General features: G+C 38.8%; 1 long non-coding RNA gene across 1 annotated transcript; it reads right to left on the minus strand.

Annotated features, from left to right (window-relative positions):
- Positions 1–16,009: 16,009 nt before the first annotated feature.
- LOC108375538 (uncharacterized) lies at positions 16,010–17,827 on the minus strand. The gene is made up of 2 exons (XR_001849175.1): positions 17,050–17,827; positions 16,010–16,619 (listed from the first exon to the last, which is right to left on the minus strand). It is a non-coding gene; the product is annotated as an uncharacterized LOC108375538 (long non-coding RNA).
- Positions 17,828–25,128: the final 7,301 nt, after the last annotated feature.

A 25,128-nucleotide genomic window follows, 5' to 3' on the forward strand; every position in this document is an offset into this window, starting at 1 on the left:
AAAAAAAAAAAAAAATTACATATGAAAGGGCCCGGTAGAAATGGATATCAACCAACATTGGTGTCTTTACTTTCTTCACAACGTGGATTTAAAGGATATGAAATGCTTCTTCTTCGAACTATTTCGGATTTTTAAAGATTTGTATCGTAGTTGGACATCACACGAGGTCGAGCACGAGTAATTCCAGCTCCAATGATTGCTTTATTCGCTAGTTCTACCTTAAAGTTCCTATCGAAGTTAGTGATTCCGCAAATGTCATCTCTTGGGAGTTGGGTCAGGGGGCAGTTGAGTCCTGAGAGATTCCATATTTAAGGATGATATCACTTTTCCTCTTCCAAATTAATGTCCGAGGGTTACAGCCCCAAAATTTCCCTGCAAAGCGTATGCCTACAAACCATTAGTGCTCTTGTGGCTATGGATGTCGTCACATCGACGCACTTCTTCTGTGAGAATTTTACGTCGAACGTGATGTCCAAAAATCTCACTTAGACCAGCCGACTTCGGTACCATCGAAACCTTTAGTTCTCATTTCCGAGAGGGTTCTTCTCTACTATAGTGACCGCTTTTGCCGGATTAATGTTAAGAACTTTATCCACAAGCTATTTCTTCGTTACCTTTAGTGTCCTCTAGATTATATCACCGAAAGGTTTTTCTATCCACCTATGAAGGGTACCTGTGCGCCTGTTTTTTCTAGCGCCTGACATACCGCCTCATGGGACCCGTTGTCGAAGGTTCCTTCTACATCGAGGAAGGCGCAGAAAACCACTTCCCCGGAGTCAAACGCACTTTGGACTGCTGTAGTTAGCTGATATAGGGCTGTCTTCGTGGATCTTCCGGCCCTGTGCGCGTGTTGGCTACAATGTAGCGGGCTAACTTTCAGGGTGTTTAACCTGATGCGAATAATCAGCATCTTCGACATCTGTTCAGGGAATAAGAATCGAGCAATAGCTTTATGTAATTTCAAAAGAGTGGTCCAACGACTACGTAAAAATTTGTCAGCCATCTATTTCTAGACTCCAAACCAGTTGATAGCCGGTAGTTGACATCAAAATCTGGACATAAGGAAATGCACCCCATTTGCTTACCAACTGAAGTCTTTATGGTGCTATGCATTTAAATTAGTTATGCCCCTAGACAGGTCAAACTTAAGTCCATTGTTATGCTCGATATGTTTTGCCTCCTCCGAGTGTCCTTTGTGATCCTTTCGCAGCTGTAAGAAAATCTACACTAACCCTCTCTGCATTCAGTTTTCTTTTCTTGCTGACTTTTCCTTTTACTTCTCTTCTCTCGAATTTTCAGCCGCTATGTGTCAGCTTTAGTCCGCTATCTTGGTCATTCTTCAAGACAATACGTATGCAGTTGATATCCTTGCTCAACATGTATAATCTTTTTTTTTTGTGATTTTTTCTCAAGCTTTACCAACATTTAATTCGATTTTTATTATATCTTCACGCTCGAAGCATCCAAAAGAAAGTTTTCACAATTCGAAACCATTGCAAGGAGCAAGAAAGGATACGTACTAAAAGTATATGTACTTATGTACAACAAATGTACATACATACATATATGTATAAAAATGTAGTCCCACGGTTTTAGAGCTTCAGACAATTTGCGCCCTGCTTGCCACATCACAAAGTTTGCTCAGCGCCACAGAAACATAAAAAGCGAAAACTCGCCGCAAAAAGTTGCTGGTTTCTTACCGCTGCTGCTGTTTTGGTTCCTGTTGCTGGCATCACCAAGCACCAAGCACCAAGCACCAGAGCTGTTTAAGCATTCCACCATCACGAGTAGCTGCTGGCGGATTGTTGGCTTTAGTTGCGTCATGTGTTTGCATGTGTGTGTGCGTATGTATGTAAGTATTGAGTGGCGTGAAATGGATGAAATAACAGTTCAGAAGTGTTGCACAAAGTTGGATGGCGTCGGCGGCAACAAAGTTGCTGCTACTACTCCTGCTCTTGCTGTATATTGGTGGGTGGGACAGCAGCGCTTGAAAGTTGGCAGGAGGTAGGAGGTATTGTAGATAGCAGCAGGGCGGGCACTCAAATATATAACTTTTTCACTATTTGCCGGCAAATGTTGCCGCAACACGACATCCGCTGCTGGTATGGTTTTTTGTATATAATTTTCTTAATCTCTCCACCCTCTTCTCTAATGAATTATGCTTTTCGCTATTCGCTATGCTTGGCTTTCGATGTCGGGGTTTTGCTTTTGGCTCTAGACTTGATTCTGTGCGAATGTTTTCCAAGAGTTCTGTTTATCTTTTTCTCTTATTGTTAGTCTTACACTCGGTTTTTGTTGGATTGCCGCGATTTTTTTTTCGTGCATACATACATATTTACATACACATGCATGTAGGCGTAAGATATTTTTCACAACTTAATTGTGCTTGTGCTCGCAACTGGAAAATAAAATTAAAAAAAAAAATTAAAAATAGATAACAATAAAAGTGGTTAGAATAATACAAAAATATTCAGTCAGTATTTCAAAATTGTTCACTAAGCCGGATAATGATTGATATCTTTATACTTTTACATATTGTCAGCTGAGTGGAAGATCGGCCTATCCCGGTTGCCGCTTCGAAAACACCACGTTTCAATATGAATTCAATATATGACGAGATGGGACTGGTACGTTTTTAAGTCTTTTGCTGAGATGAGGATTCTTCAACCCAATTCTGAAAAAGTGCGTTTTTCAACTCGGAATTCGCCAAAAGAGATGTGGCTGAATTTGAGCCATGTTCACTCCATGTTCGTGCGGAATGTGCATAGTGGCATCCGCTATGTGGTGCCATCCATGATGATTTGGTAATTAAATTTATTTCAAAGGAATTTGACAGTACCATGCCAAGCTACTATAAAATATTTTATACAATTTATGAAATTTATTTTTTTTTTAGCAGCAAAAAAATAAAAATAATTTCCTCTTTGCAGCTGCTTTCACCATTCCTCTGTTGGTTCATTGATTTCTTTTACCAGCAGCAATTTCTAACATCCGGGGCAACAAAAACATTAAATTAAATTTGATATCCTCTTCATTTGCCCCACAGCGGCTTACTATAGCATTATAACAATTTTCTTTATTTTCCACTACTTACTGCTTGTGCTCCATTGCAGCGAAAGGTGCAAATAAACACTTTCTGTTACATCCTTCTTTCACTAGCTACCAGTAGCTGTCTAAGCAGAGGGTTTTCCTTAGATGAACTACTCCAGCACCGTTGGTTGCCATGTGACTTTATGTGAACCATCTGGCCAAGAATGATGCTTTCGTTCTTCCGCCTTTTCGTCTCCACTCGACCGCCAGCCTGCCTGCCGACCTGCCCACAATTCGCTATCTGCTTCCACTGACACTTCCGTCGTGCCAACCTATTGAGTAAAGTACCGGCATCTATGTATGTACTACGGCTGCACTTGACTGACTGCATAAGTGTTTGCATTGTTATTGCTTTTGTTGTCAGCACTCGTCGCTCGTTGGCTTCGTTTTCTTTGTTTGTTTGCTATAGTGTTTGTTGGCGCGAAATTGTGCTGTAGGTGCTAATAATAGCCTTCGGAGTAGGACAACAGCTGAACAGTTGAAATTTCTCGCTCTTGTTTTGCTGCGCTGACCATTATTGTTAAGTGCTTGGCAGCGCAAAATCAGAAAGCTTGGTGAGGTGAAATGGGTTGAAAATTATGCGCCCGATAAGGCGTTGGTGTTTAGCGCTGCTGCTGCTGCCGCTGCTGCTGTTGCTGCGTCTGTGAAAGTGCTGGCTTAATGTACGCGACACAACAACAACAATGCCACATGCTGTGACTACTCGAAAGTGGCATTTGTGGCATGCATCACTGCCATGCTATATATATAAAAAAAAAAAATCTTGCATGCATGCTGCAGCGATCGCCACCACTACACAAGCTTTTGTAAGGCCATAATTGTTGTACTCGATTGTTTTCGTCCTTTTTTTCTTGTTTTTACTTCTTCCGTTTTTCAATATTACTTGCTCGCCAACTATGGCAAACATTTTTGCAATTGATTTCCTTTGTTGCTGTCGTGTCTGTCTTTGTTGGCAGTTCATTTTTATTTTTGCCATACAATCGACCGACACTCCACTGCATTAATTTGTGGCAGCATTGAGCATATGCTGTTGGCACTTTATGTACATAGTTTTTTTTTTTTATGTCGGAAGTTTTGTTTTCATTCTGCTTTTCATAATCACCTTGTCGTTGTCGCCGCCTCCGTCTGGCTGAGGGCAGGTTGTTTACTTGTCTACTGTTTTTTTTTTTTTTAAAATTGTTGACTGTTGAGCCTAATTGCAAAACTCTCAGCGCTATTCTTTTTGTCATTAATTTTTTTTTATAATTTTTTCCTCCGTTAACCTAACTCGTTTGGTGCTTTGTTGGCTGTTAGTGTGTTTCAATGTCATTTGATTTGTTTGCTTCATTTTTTTTCATTATTTCTTGTTGCACTTTTGTGAGTACATAGTCCTTTTGATGTGTTTGTTATTAGCTGTTGTTCTTATTTATTTTCCCTGTTTTTTTTTCTTTTTTTTTTGTTCTAATTGCAATCAACTGTAATTCACGTTTTTGCTCTTGACGTGTGTTGCAAGTTGCCTAGCCTAGCCTAAGCCACAACACTCACGCTCCTCCTCTCTGCTGCCCTTTATTCATTACATTCTGGCCATATTAAGCTGCCGTAACTTTCTGTGTTTGCGGTCATTTTGCCGCAAGAAAGTTGTACTTTTCTGCTTTGCGAAACATTGTTCAACTGTTGTATGTTGTCACAAAATCCATAGTCCATTATTTGATTGCTGGTGGGCAGAGGAAATTAATTTAATTTTCTATGAACGGAACTTAGTGGGTGTTGGCGCATGGCAGTATTGAAAACATCTAACTGTTTGATCTGTCAATTTGAAAGTTTGTAGTAGACTTGCTGTTTTTTAAAAGCTTCATCAAGTGGTAGAAATATTTAAGGATTCCATTTCGGTTTGGCTGCTTTTTTTTTTTTTGGGGCTTGGTCTGCTTAAATTTGGATGTCGAAAAGAGCTTAAAAAAATTTAAAATGGCCCAAAAGCTTTATAGGCGCGTCAGCCTATACATAAATACATATGTATTTTTAAAAGCGAAAGTTTACTTGAAAAAGGCATTCTGGGAAGACATTGCAAAAGCTCAACTGTTTTATGGTAAATTCGAGCGCTGATGCTGTTGTTGTTGTTTTACCAGCAACAATCCCCAAATTGGCTACCACTCGTCCTTGACTTCTATAGTCTGAGTTCCTAGTAGCGTGCGGCTTCCCTCGGTTCAGCTGCGCGCCTGAGCGACGCTGTTATCACATGGTGGTCAAGTGACTACACTCTCCGGATCAATACTGATTTCACCCACTACGGTGATGTCGGTCTGTCTACATTTTAGGTTATGATTGAGCTGATTTGGTCTACGATAGCTTAACAAAAACTGCTTGCTATGTTGTTGTGATGTTTTACCTCCAGCATTTCCGGTTCAGCTTATATAGATGGATTTGGGACGACATTATTAGGCATTCCCTCCCTGGTGTTTCGAAGAGCGTAGTTTTAGCAGATGTGTGGATGACTTCACGGAATCCCTATACACAAATACACTCGGAGGTTTGCCATTGCCTGCCGCTGCCGGGCGACCGTTGTCGAGAAAAAAAACTTTTTTCTAATTTTTTTTTGCGATGTTGGTTTGACCAGGGCTTGAACCCAGGCGCTGCGGAGTGGAAGCTCGCACTGCTTACCACTACACCACAGCAGCCGCACCTTACTTGTCCAATATTGTTGCAGGGCACTTGGCGAGGTGATAATATATTACGTGCTCTGAAGAATTAGTGCAAATCAATGATACAACTTGACAATAGATCGACGGAGTGCTTTCAAGTATGTTTCCGTTGCTATGATAGAGCAGCTATAGCCTACGATTCCCTGGGCGGCGGAGGAGTTGAGAGATATACATAGCGGTTGAAAAGGGCAGGCGATATGCCACGCAGTGGTCTGGGAGTGATAGAAAGTCCAAGATTCTTAATATCTCGAGTTAATGCTTTAAGGATGCATTCTGCGAAAAATGAATGTCATTTGTAATTTGTAAGCAAATCATGCTGAAATCAAGTAATTTCTCTATGTAAAATCTGTCAATAAATTAAATAGAAACGAGATAATTTATCATAAATCAAGAACCAAATGAAGAAAAAAAAAGATTTTTCATTTAGTTTAGGCCCCACTGTTGAGGAAATTTAAAAAAAATGCCTAAAGGTATGCAACCATTTGTTTTTTGAAATCAAGTACAAACCACACTCGAACGTTGAAAGAAAATGTGAACGTCGTTGGTATATGTGAAGTAATTTGATCGAAACAAAGTAATTTATGCTGTAATGTAAACAGAGTTTGAAGCGGTCGAAGTCATAGTTGTTATTTCGGAGATCACCAAATCTCTTCATTAGACAGTTTTTGGCTAGACCTCTGCAGGTATCGAACCCGCATCATCGAAGTGTGCACGCTCGGCAACGCTAACCGCGGAGCTAAGCACACCCTGTAAATACTTGTTGCTTATCCATTTCCTTATACCACTTACACCACCTGTCAAGTGCGACTTATTCGCCGCTATGTAAACTCGACATAATTCAACATTTTTCGTAGTCCTTTCATAGTTGCGAGCATTTAAGTGATTTTATGCGCTTTTCATTGAATTTCTGGAAGGTATCAATTTAAAGAAACTATAGGAATTTGATGGATTGTAGTTGTTTGAAGAGCCTTTGTATGTGTTTCCAAATCTTCCGTTCTCTCCACAATCTTCATATTTCCATATTCTTGATAATTTATATGCCATCATTATTTTTGATTTCCTTTTTTGCTTAGGTTATTTTTAAAAAGTATACACAAAACATACATACACTCGCCTGCATTCACCTCTCGCCCATTTCGATTTATGTATGTTTGTACTTCAAACAATTAACCTACACCAAAGTAAAGCACATTGTGCCAGCGCAGCACTCGTAGATATCTAGTACAAGTGGGTTCCTTTTGCTCAAAAAGCCGGTCATAAAATGCCAAACATTTGATGGTAAAAAAAAAAATCTCGAACCTGTTCTTTTGCTTGCTTTGCGGTAGCCAAACGACCGAGAGCCCAACTGCCTGCGTGTGCTTGTGCTCGTGCACTTGTCTGCCATTTTCGCTGCTGTCTTACTGCCACCATTAAATTCAAATGACCCTTTTAATAGGGCAAACAAAAGCCAATGAAAACAGGAAATCTCTAAGCATTAAAGATTCTTCGGGCACACTTGGTTGCCTCCTGCCTGCAGTAATGCCTTTGAAGAGGAGGCGCGTCAGCTGTATATGTTGGATGATGGACCAGAGCTATGCGGTGATTTAAGTTGGGTTAAGTTGAGTTGAGTTGAAGTGAAGTTTAATGCCGTTGGCGGCGAAGTTGCCGCAACCACATGGTTGTGGCGCGTAGGACAGAGAACTAAACAACTAAACCCATTCGGTTGGAATGCGTGGCATTTAATCACAACAACACAGCAGCAAGCAAGCGGGGCAGTCAGTGTGGCAGGAAAGCCATTGTGTCGACAATAATTTTGCAATGGAGCCAGGCATCGGTGCCAGCAACACAAACAGCTGGTGGTCTGATATTTTGCTGCTGGTATGGCTATTTGTTAATCAGCCATTTGTTGGTGTGGCGGCGCACAGCTGACTCGACAGAGTAACTAAATTGCTCACTGACTAACTGAGACGGGCAATGGTTGGTCGGCCGGCGGCAAACGATGGTTGGTATTGAGATTAGCACAGAATGTTGAATAAAACATGCTGCAGCAGATTAAAGTGTTGCCATTGCAGACAGTTTATTCTTATGCACATGACTTTGTTGCACCGCACTTTAAAAAAAGTGTTGGGAGTTGAACTCGAACTCCGCATCTGCTTAGCAAGCAGCCAGCAGTGAGTGGAGCAGCAGCAGCAGCAGCAGCAGTCAAGTAATTTCTCACTTTATATGCGAATGGTTTCGTAAGCACTCAGCAGCATTCATATGATGTGGTTATATGTGTATGTTCATAAATGCAGTTCTGTGTCAATTTTTTATTTTTAGTTTTCATTCGCCCTTTGTTTAGTGATGCTTGCACAAATATGTAATTCCACTTAAATAGCTGAAACACGCAGCGCACCATTGTAGTTCGTGTTCTTCGAGGCATAAACAGCTGATGTTGTATGCAGGCCGTGTTTCTGCGGATGTCATAAAATGCAACACTGAGCTTCAACAAAACACAACGCTACGAAGTTTATGTTCACACTCGTTGCCTGCCGTACGGCATGTCAGATTTGCGCGCGCTGTTGAGCCATTAAAGTTTCGCTTCACACCAGGAACATAGTTTAGTTTTGTTTGGTGGGTGGTGTGTGGTGGAGTTGGGCGTCGGACATTAAAGTGCTCCCAATGTTATGGCTGCTTGGCATTGTAAGCAGTTCTATAGAAGGCAGCGTAGTGTTTGCATAATTGTCGATTTTACTATGTTTGGCCCACATTGTATGGCAACTTTGCAATATTTATTACTTTCTGCGGCGGCCCTGTTTTTGTCTGAACATAATTCAAGCACTCTCATTCATATGCCCTTTATACTCTTTATTTCCGTATTCTATTCCATATTATGTTTTCGAAGCTGCGAGTTTCTAGTTGTTACAATTTCCATAAAATATTAACTCCGCTGATGATTGCAAACCCCTTATGTAATCGCACATAAACACCAGCGCAAAACGGAGATAAACTTCAGTGGTTTGTTATGCCATTTGGTGCTCTATTTATGTCGCCTAATTTCCTGAAAATAGATCTAATAGTTTTTTTTTTGTAATGAAGTTAGAAAATCTTAAATAAATAATGGTCGATCTTACAATCGCCAAGTAATCAGAAGTTTTTTTAGAATGCTTCAGAAAGAAGTGGAAGAATATTGTCTCTAACCTTACTGCCCTTACAACTTTTCGGGAAGCTTTAGGCAAGCTGCAATGTAGTAAAGACTAAATGTTTTGCCAAAACGGGGAGTCACCACGTTCGGCCACACACTCGAAAGACATCTCGTTAGACCTAGGTTTTAGGTTGCCAGATCCTTGAAGTGTCTTCAAAGCAGAGCTCGCGCAACCTCTAAGATGGTCGGAAGAACCCTCACTTGTGGAACGACTCGACAAATCTGGCCCTGCTCCGAAAAGAAAGGATCCGACGCTGAAAGCCGTCTACTAAGGCAACGGGCCACTGATTGATAGGAAGGCATGCCAGAATGGGCTTGCCGTCAAATGACTTCTGCTGAAGCTGCCGCTATGAGGAAGAAATTGAGAGTTTGGAACACTATCACTCTCGAGCAGACGCTCATTTCACATCACCTCTTTGACCGTTTGGCGGACCTAAGCGAAGCAGGCATTCATGAATTCTTGCGCTTCATTCATCTAAAAAATGGTTCGACTTCTAGGCCAATGAACGGGATCGAATAAGAGCTCTGAATTGGTATCAAAACGGGCCAACTGGGCCTAAGTGTGCCTCTCCAACAAGCCGCTTTAATCGATTCTAACCTCACCCTGCCTTGTGTCAGATAATCCCACAATCGTTGTCGCCAAGTTCAGCTAAGGCGAGGTCCAGGAAGTGTGCAACTTCCACCGGGTCTGCCCATAGGGATAGGGGCGTTAGCTGGAGCTGAAGAGGTGCCGTGAGTCATGTGGCGACTATCAGCTTTCCGGGCAATCATGGAGTACATCTGCATTCACTCTGATCAGGCGTGAGTTTAGCCAGAGCGAAGTTGGGCTATTGTGGTGCGAGTCTCTCTAGCCAGATAAAGTTCTGTCTCGTCCATGTCGGATGGTTGTGTGCCCAAAATGATTGCCCGTGTCGGGTCCAGTGGTTGTCATACCTACATATGTACGTCTAGACCTCGTCCTTGGGTTCGCATATAGTATATGCCTTTTGGCGTACCCGGCTGGAAGTTCCGCATAAAGCAAGTGCCTTAAATCATAAATATTAAATAAATATACATATCTGTATGGATGTATGTTTGTGTACATATACCTCGAAATCCCCAGTTTGACTTTGTTTTCGGAGCCACATTCTGCTTGCTTCTTTTTACATCAAAAGTCTAAATGCTGAATAGCTTTAATTCGAACATCCTTCAAATCCCTTTCTCTTCTTTCGAAAAATTTGCTCTCATTCTAAGTATACATATTTGTATTCCGTTTGCAATATGCAGACATACGTTCTTGCCACATGTGCATTGTGCATGCGAACAAATGTATCACTTTTTCCAATACTAAAGAAATCAACGCTTTTATTTGTATTAAACTTTTTTCATGTCACACAATGCGACATCTAACTCAAGCACTCTCAAATGTTTTTTCCCTATTCAATGTTATAGTATGTATGATTTCCAATTCACTGCTTTCGGTCAATAAAACATCGATATGGACAGAAATGGATTCTCGTTTTCTTCGTATACTAACACATCCCTATTTCATAAATGCTTTTGACTTTCCAATGTGAATCACTTATGGTGGGTGAATAAATATACATATCTCCAATGACATTTTGTGAAAATGCTCTGCCAGCTCAAATTTGTGTTTCACTCATTTTCTTTATTTTCTTGCCTTCTTCTGTCGCCCAGCCAGCCACCCACTTAATCAAAGAAACCATTGATTTTTGACGTATGAGTACACATACTATGTAATACTTCACATTCTTTCTTTTGCGTGTGATTTTTCAATGCTGCGTGTAGCTTTGTCTGTGACTCTTACAAGTTGGCAATAAAAAATGTAAAAAATTAATCTTTCCATTGCCTTTTCTATTTACTTACTACTCCACCACCACTGCTCGACTGCTGCCCACATTTCGCCGGTTTAACGTTGTACATATGTATGTATGTACGTATGTTTACTATGTGTGTATGGCTCGGTTTGTTGGGTCTTTTGGCCGGTCACATTATTGATGGCATTTGTTGCCTTTGGCACTCCTCAGCAATAATTCTTTCACGTCTACATACTCAAACCACGCTCTACTAATATCACTCCTTTTGCTTGTCTCTCTGCGCTGCTTGCCCTCCTGCGTTTCTTCTGCACGCTTCAAAGTATCGAGCAACGAATCGAGTGCTGTGCTGCTGCTGCCTAAGTTGTTCCAAATCAAAGTCAGTCGCGACGCTCGCTCGTACATATACATTTTCATGCTTTGTTGGGGTGGCTGTCTTTAACCTGACTTCAGTTGGGGCCTTTTTTTCTTTTTATTGCATTTAATTTTTTTTATTACTTTTTGTCTTTCTTGGGGCACTTGGGCTCGATTGTGCTGTGCTTGCTGCTGCTCTTTTCTCAAGAGTCTGCAGAGTGCAGAGATATGATAACTGTGCGCATAAGTAGTGAAAGAAGTAAATAAATACACAAACATATATACGGTGGTAGGTGTGTGGTGAGTGTCGAGCACTTTTGTGCAGGCGTACATACGTTTGTGTGTGTATGGATGACTTTACATTTAAACTTTTGGCGCGCAAACTTTTTTTTTTTTAACATTGCAACAGCTAGCAAGCACTTCGACATACAGACATGTATGTGGATGTATGGGGGTGTGCTTGCGCCACGAAACATACATAGAGGTTGGTGTTGAATTGACTGTTCGAGTTGTGCTTTGCCGGGAGGAAACAGCTGAAGTGGTGCACCATTTGTGCGACAGCTGATTCTGCAGGTTTTGCTTTGTTGTTTTTGGTTAATTTCATTTTGGTTATCTTTGTTGACAAGTGAAGGTACCATAATCTTATCATAATGTGTTTTTGTTGCTTCTTCTTTTGCTTTCTTAAATAATTCCATGGCGTTGAATTGTTAATGAAGCAATTAATAATTGATTAATTTGATAAAGGTGAATGTGCTGAGATTTGTTGTAGGCACTCAAATGGGAAATTAATTTTAGTAGGTACTGTAGTTATGGTGAATGAATGTTCTACGTATGTATAAACACACGTAGGTACTTAAGTAGATACGTATCTCGTAATATAACCACCAATCGATAAGGGACTTCTATAACTAACTGACAAAAAAAAGAAAGCGTTTTTAGCAAAAGTACTCAAAGAAAACTATGCGACAAGCAGATTGTTTTTATCTTTCACCCAAAACAACTATTGCTCTTCTTATTTTATTTGATTTATGTGTTTGTTTGTTGTTGTAACAGCATATAAATTCTCCAAAGAGTTTTTGGGGAATACTGCTGAAATGACAGTCCTTGGCCAGATATGAATCTGGGTTTGGGTATTTTATTATTATTTATTATTATTACTATCAACAAACAGGACGCTTACAGACTATATAACAAATATATACATAGAATAAGGGAAACCCTTATGACAAGTGCCTTATGAGTAAATTCTTAAAGGTAAACTTTGAGTAAGAAAAATCGAAGTCTAAAGATGAAGAATAAGCATCAAATTGGGAGAAAGTCCTCCTTAAAGGAGCATTCATACCATAAACAGTTTTAACAACACCCACAAAAAACAATTCACTACAACGAAGAATACGTGAGGGAACATTAAAACGAATTTTCATAAGGAGGTGCGAGCAATCTATAGAGCCTGCAATTATATCAAAGACAAAGCACATCGATAACAGAGTAACGTCTGGACTCTAAGGACATGAGATTTATCAACAAACAACGAGAACGATAGGACGGAATAGGGTCTACAAATTTCAACGGACGCAAAGCAAAGCGTATAAAAGCCCTCTGAACAGACTCCAATCTGTTCACATGAACTGTATGAAAAGGTCTCCAAACAAATACCGCGTATTCTAACCTCGACCGAACTAAAGACGACTACAACAGTTTGAGAGTATAAGGATTGGAAGACGAATAAAGGCCAACATCGCGAATGATTTAGAAACAATAAAGTTTATGTGGGTGGTGAAGGTGAGCTTGGAGTCAAAATAAACACCCAAGTCTTTAAAATCAGTAATTGATTTTAGCGGGACATTCGAAAAACAGTAAGAGGTTGGAGCAATACTAATCACTTTTGCAAAAGAGGTATAATGACATTTACCAATATTGAGGGACAAACGATTACGCGCACACCAACAGTACAATGACAAAAGATCTTCAGGAATAAAATCATTATCAGAATTACCTGAAATAAAATTGGAAGAAAAAAAAAATCAGCAAAAAGATTAACAGCTTCGGAGATGGAGTTAGCTGACACCCCGTTAAGCTGGACCGATGCAGGTATATTAGAGCAATTTTTCTTTGATTTAATATAACTCCAGAAGAATTTTGGATTAGATTTAATATTGCTTTCTACGCCGCGAATATAATTCCTATACAAAGATTTATTGAGGCTGTTAAATTCAGCTCTATAAAACACGTAACGCTTACGCAAATTAACATCGTTGGAATGCTGTTGTCTTTTGTAGAACTAATTCTTCATATTCCTTATACGTTTGAGTTCTTTAGTAAACCATGGACGCTTAGCGGTTTTCGAATTAAGAATTGGGATGTGACCCACACAAATATCAAAAAGTCCACATTTCCAAAGAGCTGGGACCAATCCAAATCAAACAAATTATTCAATTCAGCAAAATTACAATAAGAGTAGTGTTAAAAGCAACCGTCTGACTAGCTGTCGGTAATTCAAAATATTGGTAAAATTCAAACTCCAAAACCAAAGGGCTATGATGCTTAGTAGTAGTGTTAAAAGCAACCGTCTGATTAGCTGTCGGTAATTCAAAATATTGGTAAAATTCAAACTCCAAAACCAAAGGGCTATGATGCTGATTTGGAGGGGAGATGTAACTTATACCACTTACTGCGGAAAATATTTTTCGTTATTTTGCGTGATTTACCATCGTTAATTTCATTTCATCGATCTTTAATAGGAACCTCCCTTTTTATTATTATTCTAGTTGTGAAGAGTTCGGTAGTGATGCCTAAAATATTAGGTTCACACTGTCGCAGGTTAGGACTGTCGAGAGTCCTTCATGTCCTTCACGTCCAAAAGACCAGATGGCTAGGTTTACTAACAACAATTTTATTTCTGTATTCTTATGCTATTATTTTTCCATCTATGTGGGAGAACGGCAAGATATTCAACTGACAGTATTTAAACTCATATTGTGTGATTTCTAACTATTTTGAAGTAATTAGAGTAAAATATGGAAAAGGCCTTTANACCACTTACTGCGGAAAATATTTTTCGTTATTTTGCGTGATTTACCATCGGAAATTTCATTTCATCGATCTTTAATAGGAACCTCCCTTTTTATTATTATTCTAGTTGTGAAGAGTTCGGGAGTGATGCCTAAAATATTAGGTTCACACTGTCGCAGATTAGGACTGTCGAGAGTCCTTCATTTCCAAAAGACCAGATGGCTAGGTTTACTAACAACAATTTTATTTCTGTATTCTTATGCTATTATTTTTCCATCTATGTGGGAGAACGACAAGAGATTCAACTGACAGTATTTAAACTCATATTGTGTGATTTCTAACTATCTTGAAGTAATAAGAGCAAAATATGGAAAAGACCTTTCACTTATCCATTCACTTGCCACTTATGGATTTTCAGTAATTCCAGTCATAATAAAAGAAATTCTTCCACCCATGACCCCAATGCGCACTTCTTCGACTCGTCTGTGGTACCTATGCATCGTAATCAATGAAAGGCAATCTTGTTTTCTCGGTTCATTATTTATCAATTTCAAAATTAATAACACGAAATGCGTATATTCGTACACATATACATACTTCCTTGCTTCTGCACCATCCAATGAACTCTACTATGCCCGCACACTCAACGATAACGAAGAAATATGATTGTAAAATTGCCACAGTCAGCTCATCATCACAATCAACGGCGGCCACAACCGTCTCCCGCAAACTTACTTTGGTAGATATGGACTTACTCACTTAAAGCATTCTCAATTACGCGCATAAAGTTCCTCTGCACGCAGTGCAATTTCTTTCAATAACAAACACAAAAGATAGCTAAGCACACCCCACTGGCCGACCCCACAGCGTCTAGTCTATGACTGTTGGAGTGCTGTTCTGTGTCCCTCATTTGGGTTTATCTTTAGCGTCTGCGGTATTAAGCGCATGCATTGTGAAAGAGTTTCTTCCACCAACTTAGCCTCACTGACTGAATGACTGACCAACCGACCCGACTCAACTCGACACTTCGACCTCCAACGTAATAAAACTTCATAAGCGCAATAACAACAACTAATATACCTTTGTGGTGCTCATACATCAGTTCGCTTCAGTCCTCCCTTTGCTACTTTCTGATCTGCTTTCAAGATAATAGTAGCAGCCCCCCTTTCACTGCTTATATGCATGGAATCCTTTTCTCCCGCAGCCGCACTACTAAGTAACNTTCTGATCTGCTTTCAAGATAATAGTAGCAGCCCCCCTTTCACTGCTTATGCATGGAATCCTTTTCTCCCGCAGCCGCTCTACTAAGTAATAACTAAAGCAATGTGCATTGTACACCCGCCCCGCGTCTATCTTCTAGCCTAGCCTTCTGAAGATATTTGTAAGTTTCAGCTGCTGAAAACAGTAACTTTTCTTGTTGCTGCAATTCCTACATAAGTTTTAGCCAGCCACGTCCATGGCACTAGGGTGCTTCCCTTCCATAAATTTGCAAAGTCTCACAACCCACACAGTACTCCAAATAGTCACTTTGTTCTTTTCTTATTTTATTTTATTTTTTTTTTTTTGTTCTCTGCTGCTCGCCCCATTTTCAAGCGCATTAATTCACCGTCATACGCCCGCTTATACTGAGAACTCTTTTGAGCTCTGCGTTTTGTCTTAAAAAAAAAAAATCATTTTTATTGTACATATTTAAGTCTNACCCACACAGTACTCCAGTCCGTCACTTTGTTCTTTTCTTATTTTATTTTTTTTTTTTTTTTTTTGTTCTCTGCTGCTCGCCCCATTTTCAAGCGCATTAATTCACCGTCATACGCTCGCTTATACTGAGAACTCTTTTGAGCTCTGCGTTTTGTCTAGAAAAAAAAAAAAAAATCATTTTTATTGTACATATTTAAGTCTTGTTTTTGTTTTTATTATGGCCGTTGTTTTCGCGCTGGATTTCTGTTTCTGTTGCTGAGTTTGCTATCGCTTAAAAAATGTGTTTTTCTTTCTTATAAGTCGTATTATTATTTTACTCGTTACTGGTGTTTTGTTTGTGTGTGCTGTGCTCACTGGTTCTATTTGGTTCGTTTGTTCATTCGTTGGCTTGCTTCTACAGCGTTTTTTTTTTTTGCTTTACGCTCCTCTTTGCTCAGCAATATTTCCAAGTATGTAGTGTGTATGTTTTTTTTTTTGATATTTTTCAATACAATTTCGAATCCGCTTTGCTGACTTTGACTTCGTATTGTGTGTTGGGTTGAATGTAGTTGCTAAGTCATCGTCGTTCCCTGGGTATAGCCGTCGTCGTTGTAGCCGTCTTCTAGTTCGTCGATGACTCTGTTTCGTAAGTTTGCTTGTCTTTGGATTTTTTGTTTGTGTTTTAATTTATTTAATTTTTTTCGTTAAAGTGGCTGTTGGTTGAATCGTTGCTGTCGAAACAGTCACCAGCTAACTCACCAACAACCCAACCCATCTGCACCATTCCCTTGTGTGTGTCTTTCATTGTTCGTTCGATGTTCTGTGCTTGCGCTATTGTGGAGTCAGCTTGTTCTTGGTTAGAGTTGGTTGCTTGTATATCAAAGTTGAGACCAGGGTAGCCAACTCATTTTTTAGAATTGCCCGATTTCGACAAAGAAATTCTCCGATTTTGCTCTAAAGTTCGTGAAATTCCCCACCCATAGAGATCTCCTTATTCAAAAAAAAAAAAAATGAAATTGTATGTATCTTGACAAGTTTTCACAATTTTTTTTTTTTTAATTTAATTCGATTTTTTTTTTTAGTTCATTCTTTAACAAAACCCGTATAAATCCAAGTTTCAAACTGTGTGCAATATTAAAAAGAAATTCAAAAAACTTTCGTTAAAATTGCGAGCTTTTTAATTAGATTTTTTAGAAAGATTATTCCCCACGAGTTGGCTTCCCTGGCTGAGACTCAACATATTTGTTGAGACTCTACATACTTTGCTTTGGTGCTAGCCAAACAGCACACCGTCGTTATTGCTTGTTGGTTGTGTCTTCTCTTCGTCGGTCGGACTGTGCAGCCGTCTATGTGGCAAATTGTTCGCCGCCCATCCGCTCCTTTGTTTTGCTAGTCTGTCACTTCGATTCTGTTTGTTCACTTAATGCTTCTTTCCGAGCAACTCAACCCAGCAAACCCCGGTGTTTGTGTTTTCGATGTCGTCGTTCAAAGCTTCTACCGCGACAGTCGGTCACGTCCGACCGGCCATCCGGCCGCCCGTTTGTTTGTTCTGTCGTTCGTCGCTGTCAAATCGCTTTGAAGCCGCACAACTTCACACACTACACTTAAATGCAATACCTACCACTGTCTTGCCTCCGCATTTTTATTATGCTCCCTTGATTGCGTCGTGTTTCGTGCCGTGCTGTGCCACGACACAGCCCAGAGCCAAGAACCATGAGCCAGCCAGCGCTCTACGTTTAGTCAACATGCATGAAGGTACACAACGATTGTGTGCTCTGTGTGCTTTGTGTTCGCTTCTGTTTCTTATCTACACGCCTTTGTCATCGTCAACGGCGGCAACCACGTCGTCGACGACGACGACGACTATGGGGCTATTCGAGATTGTTGTTTTCATTGTGGCTCTTTTTCTTCAGCACCATAAGTAATCGCACATTTAGAATGCTCGCCCTCCTAGTAACGTCAAACAACCACACCACACCACAGAACACCAGCATTACTTCCACCACTTTTAACTGCCAACAGTTGAGTCTTGAGTTGCTTCGCTTGCTCGCTCCTTGGTGTTATTTTCGTCCGTCCTTTCTTTGTACCCGTCCCTTGCCAGGCCGTCGTAAAACATTTGGTTTATTTTATTTAATTTCATTTCTTCAGATACTAAAAGTATACTCGTATCTCGCAGTTTGCCAACCCATACAACTTACATATACACTCACATGCATATACACCCAGTGCATGTACATACATACATATGTTCTCTTATGAATGCATGCAGCAGGGGATCAGCGAGGGCACAGAAGGTGGCCAGATAATACATTTTGAACATTTCTAGAATTTTACATTCGTTTCACTTATTCTGCTTTGCTATATCTTTCGTTTTGAAGTATTCGCTTGCCAATGCTGTTTCTCGTAATTTATTTCGAGTTGTCAGCCTTTTGAATGTTCCTACACGACGTTCCTTTCACTTCGTTCGTTCATCGAGTTCGTTGCTAGTAGCTTGACTGGCTGGAGTTCTTAATTTTCCTTTAACTCGATACCCATTTTTTGTTTTTTCATTTTATTAGCGATTGTACTCTGCCGCTGGCTTACTTTTTCCCTGAGATTGCTTGAAAATTTTCTAATCGACTTGTCATTTATAGTTTTTTATGGTTGGTTTAGAATACGGCTGACGGGGGGCGGAATTCGCCATTGCTGCTGAGTGTTTTTTGGCGTTTTGTGTGCTCGGTTGCAGGCGTCGCTGCGATAAGTGGCAGGCTGGTTGTGGTGGTGGACATTTTTACTGGGTTGGTTGGCATGAGATATGCAAGTGGGCAATAAAATTTGCAAGTGGGTGTGGCATGTATGAAAGTCTCACCAAAGTATGCTTCATTGCGTGTTGACTGTTTTTTTTTTGTTTGTTTTATTTTTGCTGAAAGATTCAACAGGTGGCTGTGGCATTTGCCGAAAGCCCCCTGATGATAGCATTTTGGTAATCTCATGTGACGGATGGGCTTGCTTGTCGCGAATAGCGATTAGAGATTTATTTACAATCATCTGATGGGTGAATACAAAGTAGCACAAGACACAATGCGTTTGGCTCAAGATCATAGGGAAGATACCATTTGAAGCCGACGGTAAGGGTTAATAGACGAATAGAGAATGGTCCGAAATGCAATAAAATGTGGATGTATACCGATGGAGGATACCCAAAGGATTAGACTTCGTCGCACTCAGAATTTAACTTTTAATGCCAGGATAGTTATAGTTGGAGAATTTTGACCAGAACCTAAAGTGGTATACACCGGACAACCTTGAAGTTTTAGTGAGCAAAATTACGCATTTGTTTTCAATCATTTTTGCAATTATTTCATGTGTTCCCCTTATTTGAACCTTCGTATTGCTTTACGTTGATTAGGTTGCAATCGTCTTGATTATGTTTAAACCGACTAGAATAATGCCGTTGGACTAATTTTATAAGCAGTCCTCTGCAGACGAATCGTTATTGCGGCCTATCGTTCGAGATAGATAATAAGCATGTAAGTTATCACACCATATCGGGAGGATCAACTCCCGATTATCGAATGAATTATTAGTTGTGTTTAATGAGCTGCTCTAGGTTACGTCAGGTTAAGATATCTCAAAAGATTGTGTTTCATGAGGATTTTTCTTGCTCTAACCTACTCTAGTTTTTGTTTCATGAGCCTGCGCTAAGTGGAACTAGAGCAGCATAGAGCAAGCAACCGTTTTGAGAATTTCTGCCTGAAAAGTGTTTCATGAGATTTGTGAACTAAGTTGCTCTAACTGCCTCTATTGTTTTTTTGACCATCCGCTCGATTCTGCACTAACTTGAGCTGATCTGCACTTTTCTTTCGGCTTCATTAAACACAACTTATTTATATGAGATAGGTACTAACCCGATGGTTTGCTAGTAGACAATTTTCCTCCTGCTCGGGTTAGGAATCGAATTTGCGTTCTACCGAGTGCTAGTACGCATCTCTAACCACCCGGCTACGGTAGCTGCCTGAACACATTCGCTTTTTATAATCCTCTTAGTGGTTAACAATTTATATTTGATACTAACTTATTCATACATATGTATGTATGTAGTTCTATGAGGGTAAGAAGTATTTATTTATGACTGTGCGGTGTTTTCAGATTGTGTTTCCTTTTGCCCCCTTATAGCTCAGCCCGACCGCGAGGCGCTGTGTGCGTCATGTTTTAATTTTTCTATTTATTCTACATTGTTTTGTGGTATGCCATGAATAGCCACGACCCCATGCGGTTGATTATTTACTCTTTCTGTTTGTGTTGTGGTCATTTTTGTTATTTATTTTTAACGTTTTTGCTTTGCTTTCGAAAATTACGATAATTTTGTTTAAATATGCGCAACTTAAAATACGTTTGCTTTTAATTTTTTTCATCGATCGTTCGCGCGATTTGCACCATTAGAAGACTTGAATTTTAAAGTGTTTTTTGTTTTTTTTTTTAAATACATATTTCATCGTTTTAGTCATGATACAAAACTTTAGCTGGTATTTTGAAGAAAACTTTGGCTTTAGTTCTGTTATCGTTCGAGTCGTTGAGACGATAGGTAAAGTGCGGTAGGCGAAATTAATTCCAATTCTCTATGCGCTTGCTCAAACGTACATATGTATGCATGAAAAAGGAACAACAAATAATATTAGCCAACAACAATTTGAACGGACGCATTAAGCACACCGATTGTGAGCATTTGTAGCATTCAATTCGTATTGCATCAAACCCAGAACTTCCAACGTCTCAGCAAGCAATTACACCACTCCCCCCCACCCGTCCCAGTCGCAGCGCATCGCGAGCCGATAGTCAATTAGCAGCGCCCCAATACCGCTCCACACCCTTTATAAGTTGCGCTGTCGCTTTGCTGTTTGTTCGGGGTCCGCGCGTTTGTACTTTGCATCGCTCCGTCGTTCGTTCGCCCATCCATCGCACGCTCGAGCGCTCGCTCTCGCTGCCTTGCTCACTCACTTGCTTGTTTGCCCACAAAAGCCACTCTATACGCTGCGGTACTGAAATATTTTTTAGTGTCAGTGGTGGCAGCAGGCAAAATCAACGGCATGCCTGCTGTTATATTTGCTCGATTTGTCATAATATATAGTGTACGCGTATATATAACGTTCAAAACGGTCGATTTGTGCCGAAATCATCGTATTCATCGCTTTCGGCTAATGTTTTCGAAAAAGTGATTCGATAAAGTCTGCTCAAGTTTTGTATATCTTGATTTGCATACTCGTAATGCTTAACCGCGAGTGTTTAACTATAATTTGCTGCTTTATTATCTTTATGCTTGAATAATGTCGTCAGTTCTGGTCGTATCTTCTCGACGGTACTCTTCTCATTAATTTTGTGTAGGTGCTCGTTGCGAATGCTCATTTCACCATACCGCACGTCGCTTCGTTGTAACGTCTCTCACCTCGTGGATTTCGCGCCGTTCTGTTATCGACTGTTTTCGCTATCGTCATTGGCACAGTGTAACAAATTTTTCAAATTGCTCATCGGAAACGAAAACATAAAGAAAGAAATGTTAAAAAAAAATAAAATAAAAATGCAATGGAATAAGAATCGATATGCTTTAGAGTTATTCTAGGATAGATGGTTACTGCTTTGTTGAAAGAGGTCCATACTATTTTTTTTCTTCTTATTTTTATAGTTTTCTCGCCATTTCGCAAGGAGCGTTTCAGATCTATGTACATAAGTCGGTTTAAGCAAAGTAAGGTACATTTTAGCGATTTAATATCTTCTCAAGGTCATTTGGTTTTCAAGGGTATCAGAAAACGGGCACAAGTCGTTGAACACAAATTGCCGATGGAATCAATAAAAATCGTGCCGTTTTTTTACACAATCAAAATTTTGGAAATTTATTTCTTCATACTTATGTACATAAAAACTATTTTATTATGCACGTTTTGCACGTAGTTAAATAAACGAGCATGACTTTTGACATAAAAAAATTTGACTTTGACAGCTGACTTTGAACTGACTGTTTGCCGAATATATTTGCCTCGGCAAATGTGCCATATAACCCACCATTAAATAAAACATGTGTACATATTTGAAACGTCACTGCTGCTAACCAACTCATTGCTGACGATTTCTTTGATTTGGTTATTCAACGTTGCTTCAGCGTTTAATGTTTTAATTCGGTTTGTGCTTCTCTTTTCTCTTTTTCTGCTGTAGATTTCATTTTATTTATTTTTTTTTTTCATTTTCATCACTTTCATTTATTATTTTTTCCCTTGATTACCATTACGAAATTAAATTTTCATTTTTTTTTTCTTTTTTAATTTATATTTTATATACATATGTACGTATGTATGTATTTTAACAAAGTTTTAAAATCTCTACGCCACTGCCTTTTTCGATGGCATTTACTAGCATTGTTGTTGCTGATTCGCTAACAATTCCACTGAATTTTTCATATGTTATGTGTAAGATTTTTGTATTCGCTTCGTTTGTTCATTTTCATAGTAGGTAATTGAAGGGATACATTATTTCAATGGCACATATTTTTAACTNTCACTGCTGCTAACCAACTCATTGCTGACGATTTCTTTGATTTGGTTATTCAACGTTGCTTCAGCGTTTAATGTTTTAATTCGGTTTGTGCTTCTCTTTTCTCTTTTTCTGCTGTAGATTTCATTTTATTTATTTTTTTTTTTCATTTTCATCACTTTCATTTATTATTTTTTCCCTTGATTACCATTACGAAATTAAATTTTCATGTTTTTTTTCTTTTTTAATTTATATTTTATATACATATGTACGTATGTATGTATTTTAACAAAGTTTTAAAATCTTTACGCCACTGCCTTTTTCGATGGCATTTACTAGCATTGTTGTTGCACATTCGCTAACAATTCCACTGAAATTTTTCATATGTTATGTGTAAGATTTTTGTATTCGCTTCGTTTGTTCATTTTCATAGTAGGTAATTGAAGGGATACATTTTTTCAATGGCACATATTTTTAACCAATTATGCTGGGAAACAAACTAATCGAGGGTCAGTTAAGCGTGGAATACTGTATGTGTTTTTTATGTATTTGTAATTGTTGTGAATTCGGCAAAAAGTTTTTCTGCGTGCGCGCTTGGTTCCCAAGCCGCCGCTTGTCAAATTTGTCTGGTCGCGCTGCGAACTCGTTAAGTTCTGAACACATTGAAAACCGACGGGCTACGGGCCACAACTTCCAATTTGTTATCTTCATATCTAAACGCTTTGTCGATGACGACATTATTTTTTTTTTAATGCGGCAGCGACATCCTGAATTTGTATGAAAGAATAAAAGAAGAGGAAGAACCTTATCTGTCGCTGGAAAAATAGAAATAGATCTAGTCTGGCCACAACCACATTCGCCGCGTAGCCCGGTCGTCGCCAAAATAATTATCTACATAAGAGTAGGTGTTAAAATAATTTGACAGCTGTGGTCCGTAGCTCGTCGTTTTCATTGTGTTCGGGCTATAACGAATCAGCCAACCAGCATCAACATCAACAATCAATCCAGGTCAGACAACCAGGCTACTTTACCTCAATCAACTTTTGAAAGTCAGTTTTGTTTTGTTGACAACGTTTTCAGGAAATTAGCTAACTCGTTTTCTAGTTTGTACTATACTATGTCATCGAATTGTCGTACCTTTTTCTTGCTATTATTTTTGTACAAGACAATAAACATTATTGTTGCTCCGTCATAAAAAACTTCAAATAAAAACGGGCCTCAACATAATTAATACTTACATTTAAATATAAGCAGTTTTACCTCATTTTGATATTTATAGCCTTAAAATTTTGTATCTCTTTTCCGATTTGTGTTTTTCCGCCTTACATATTTGAACCACAAAACTATTGTTTTGTGTAAATCTTTTCATGCTAACACNAAGAGTAGGTGTTAAAATAATTTGACAGCTGTGGTCCGTAGCTCGTCGTTCTCATTGTGTTCGGGCTATAACGAATCAGCCAACCAGCATCAATATCAACAATCAATCCAGGTCAGACAACCAGGCTACTTTACCTCAATCAACGTTTGAAAGTCAGTTTTGTTGTTGTTGTTTTTTGTTGACAACGTTTTCAGGAAATTAGCTAACTCGTTTTCTAGTTTGTAATATATGTCATCGAATTGTCGTACCTTTTTCTTGCTATTATTTTTGTTGAAGACAATAAACATTATTGTTGCTCCGTCATAAAAAACTTCAAATAAAAACGGGCCTCAACATAATTAATACTTACATACATTTAAATATAAGCAGTTTTACCACATTTTGATATTTATAGCCTTAAAATTTTGTATCTCTTTTCCGATTTGTGTTTTTCCGCCTTACATATTTGAACCACAAAACTATTGTTTGTGTAAATCTTTTCATGCTAACATTCGATTAGTTATTTATTATGACCTAGTGTCGCTATCATAAGCGCGCTTTTTATTTTTTCTTCCTTTGTTATCTTACTGAGCATTTTTAATATTTGTTTTTATAGTGCAAATGATTAGTGCTCTTTGCGCTTTCTTTTTTGCTTTTCAATTCCATTTTTAATTTTATGCAACTACCTACAACTGCATATAATTTTTANATTTTTTCTTCCTTTGTTATCTTACTGAGCATTTTTAATATTTGTTTTTATAGTGCAAATGATTAGTGCTCTTTGCGCTTTCTTTTTTGCTTCTAAATTCCATTTTTAATTTTATCCAACTACCCACAACTGCATATAANCTTTTTTCTTCGTAAGTCTTTGTTATTGGTGAACATAAAAAAAAAAAAAAAAACAGCAAGCAATCAACTCATCTTCATTACCATTTGACAAACAACTTCATCGCCAACAAACATGCAAACGTAGTAGATATATTTTCCAACCTCAGTTCCGCCATCTATCCGTCCGGCCTATTGTTGTTTTCATTTGCTCTTTTTTTTTTGTTTGTTTATTTAATTTATGTATAGTCAGCAGCCAACAGTGTTGCTTTATGTAAACAGGCGTTAAACCTGTCTTTGCAAATATTTTTAAATTTTTCACTTTTTTGTGTCCTTCGAACTTATGATTTCTCATTTTTAATGTTTTTTTTAAGGTTTTCTTTTGAGGCACACTTTTCAAGCTGCATTTACGCGACCTAAAAATTTTTTATGCGAGCGTACTCGACTGCATGCTGTCTTCACCACAGTCGTCAATATTACAACCACATTTTTAATTTTCCTTTTCTTTCTTCCATTCGACCTATGCGAGTTTTGATTAAAATTTGGACTTTATCATGCATTGACTGATTTTGAATACATATTGTAGTGAATTTGTATACATATTTTTCCCAAACACAAAATCTAAGTCTGAGTTTTCTCCAGTTTTTGATTCGTATT

Source organism: Rhagoletis zephyria, unplaced genomic scaffold (assembly GCF_001687245.7).
Source record: "Rhagoletis zephyria isolate East Lansing unplaced genomic scaffold, Rhagoletis_zephyria_1.1 Rzeph_scaffold_09080, whole genome shotgun sequence".
NCBI classification, from domain to species: Eukaryota; Metazoa; Arthropoda; class Insecta; order Diptera; family Tephritidae; genus Rhagoletis; species Rhagoletis zephyria.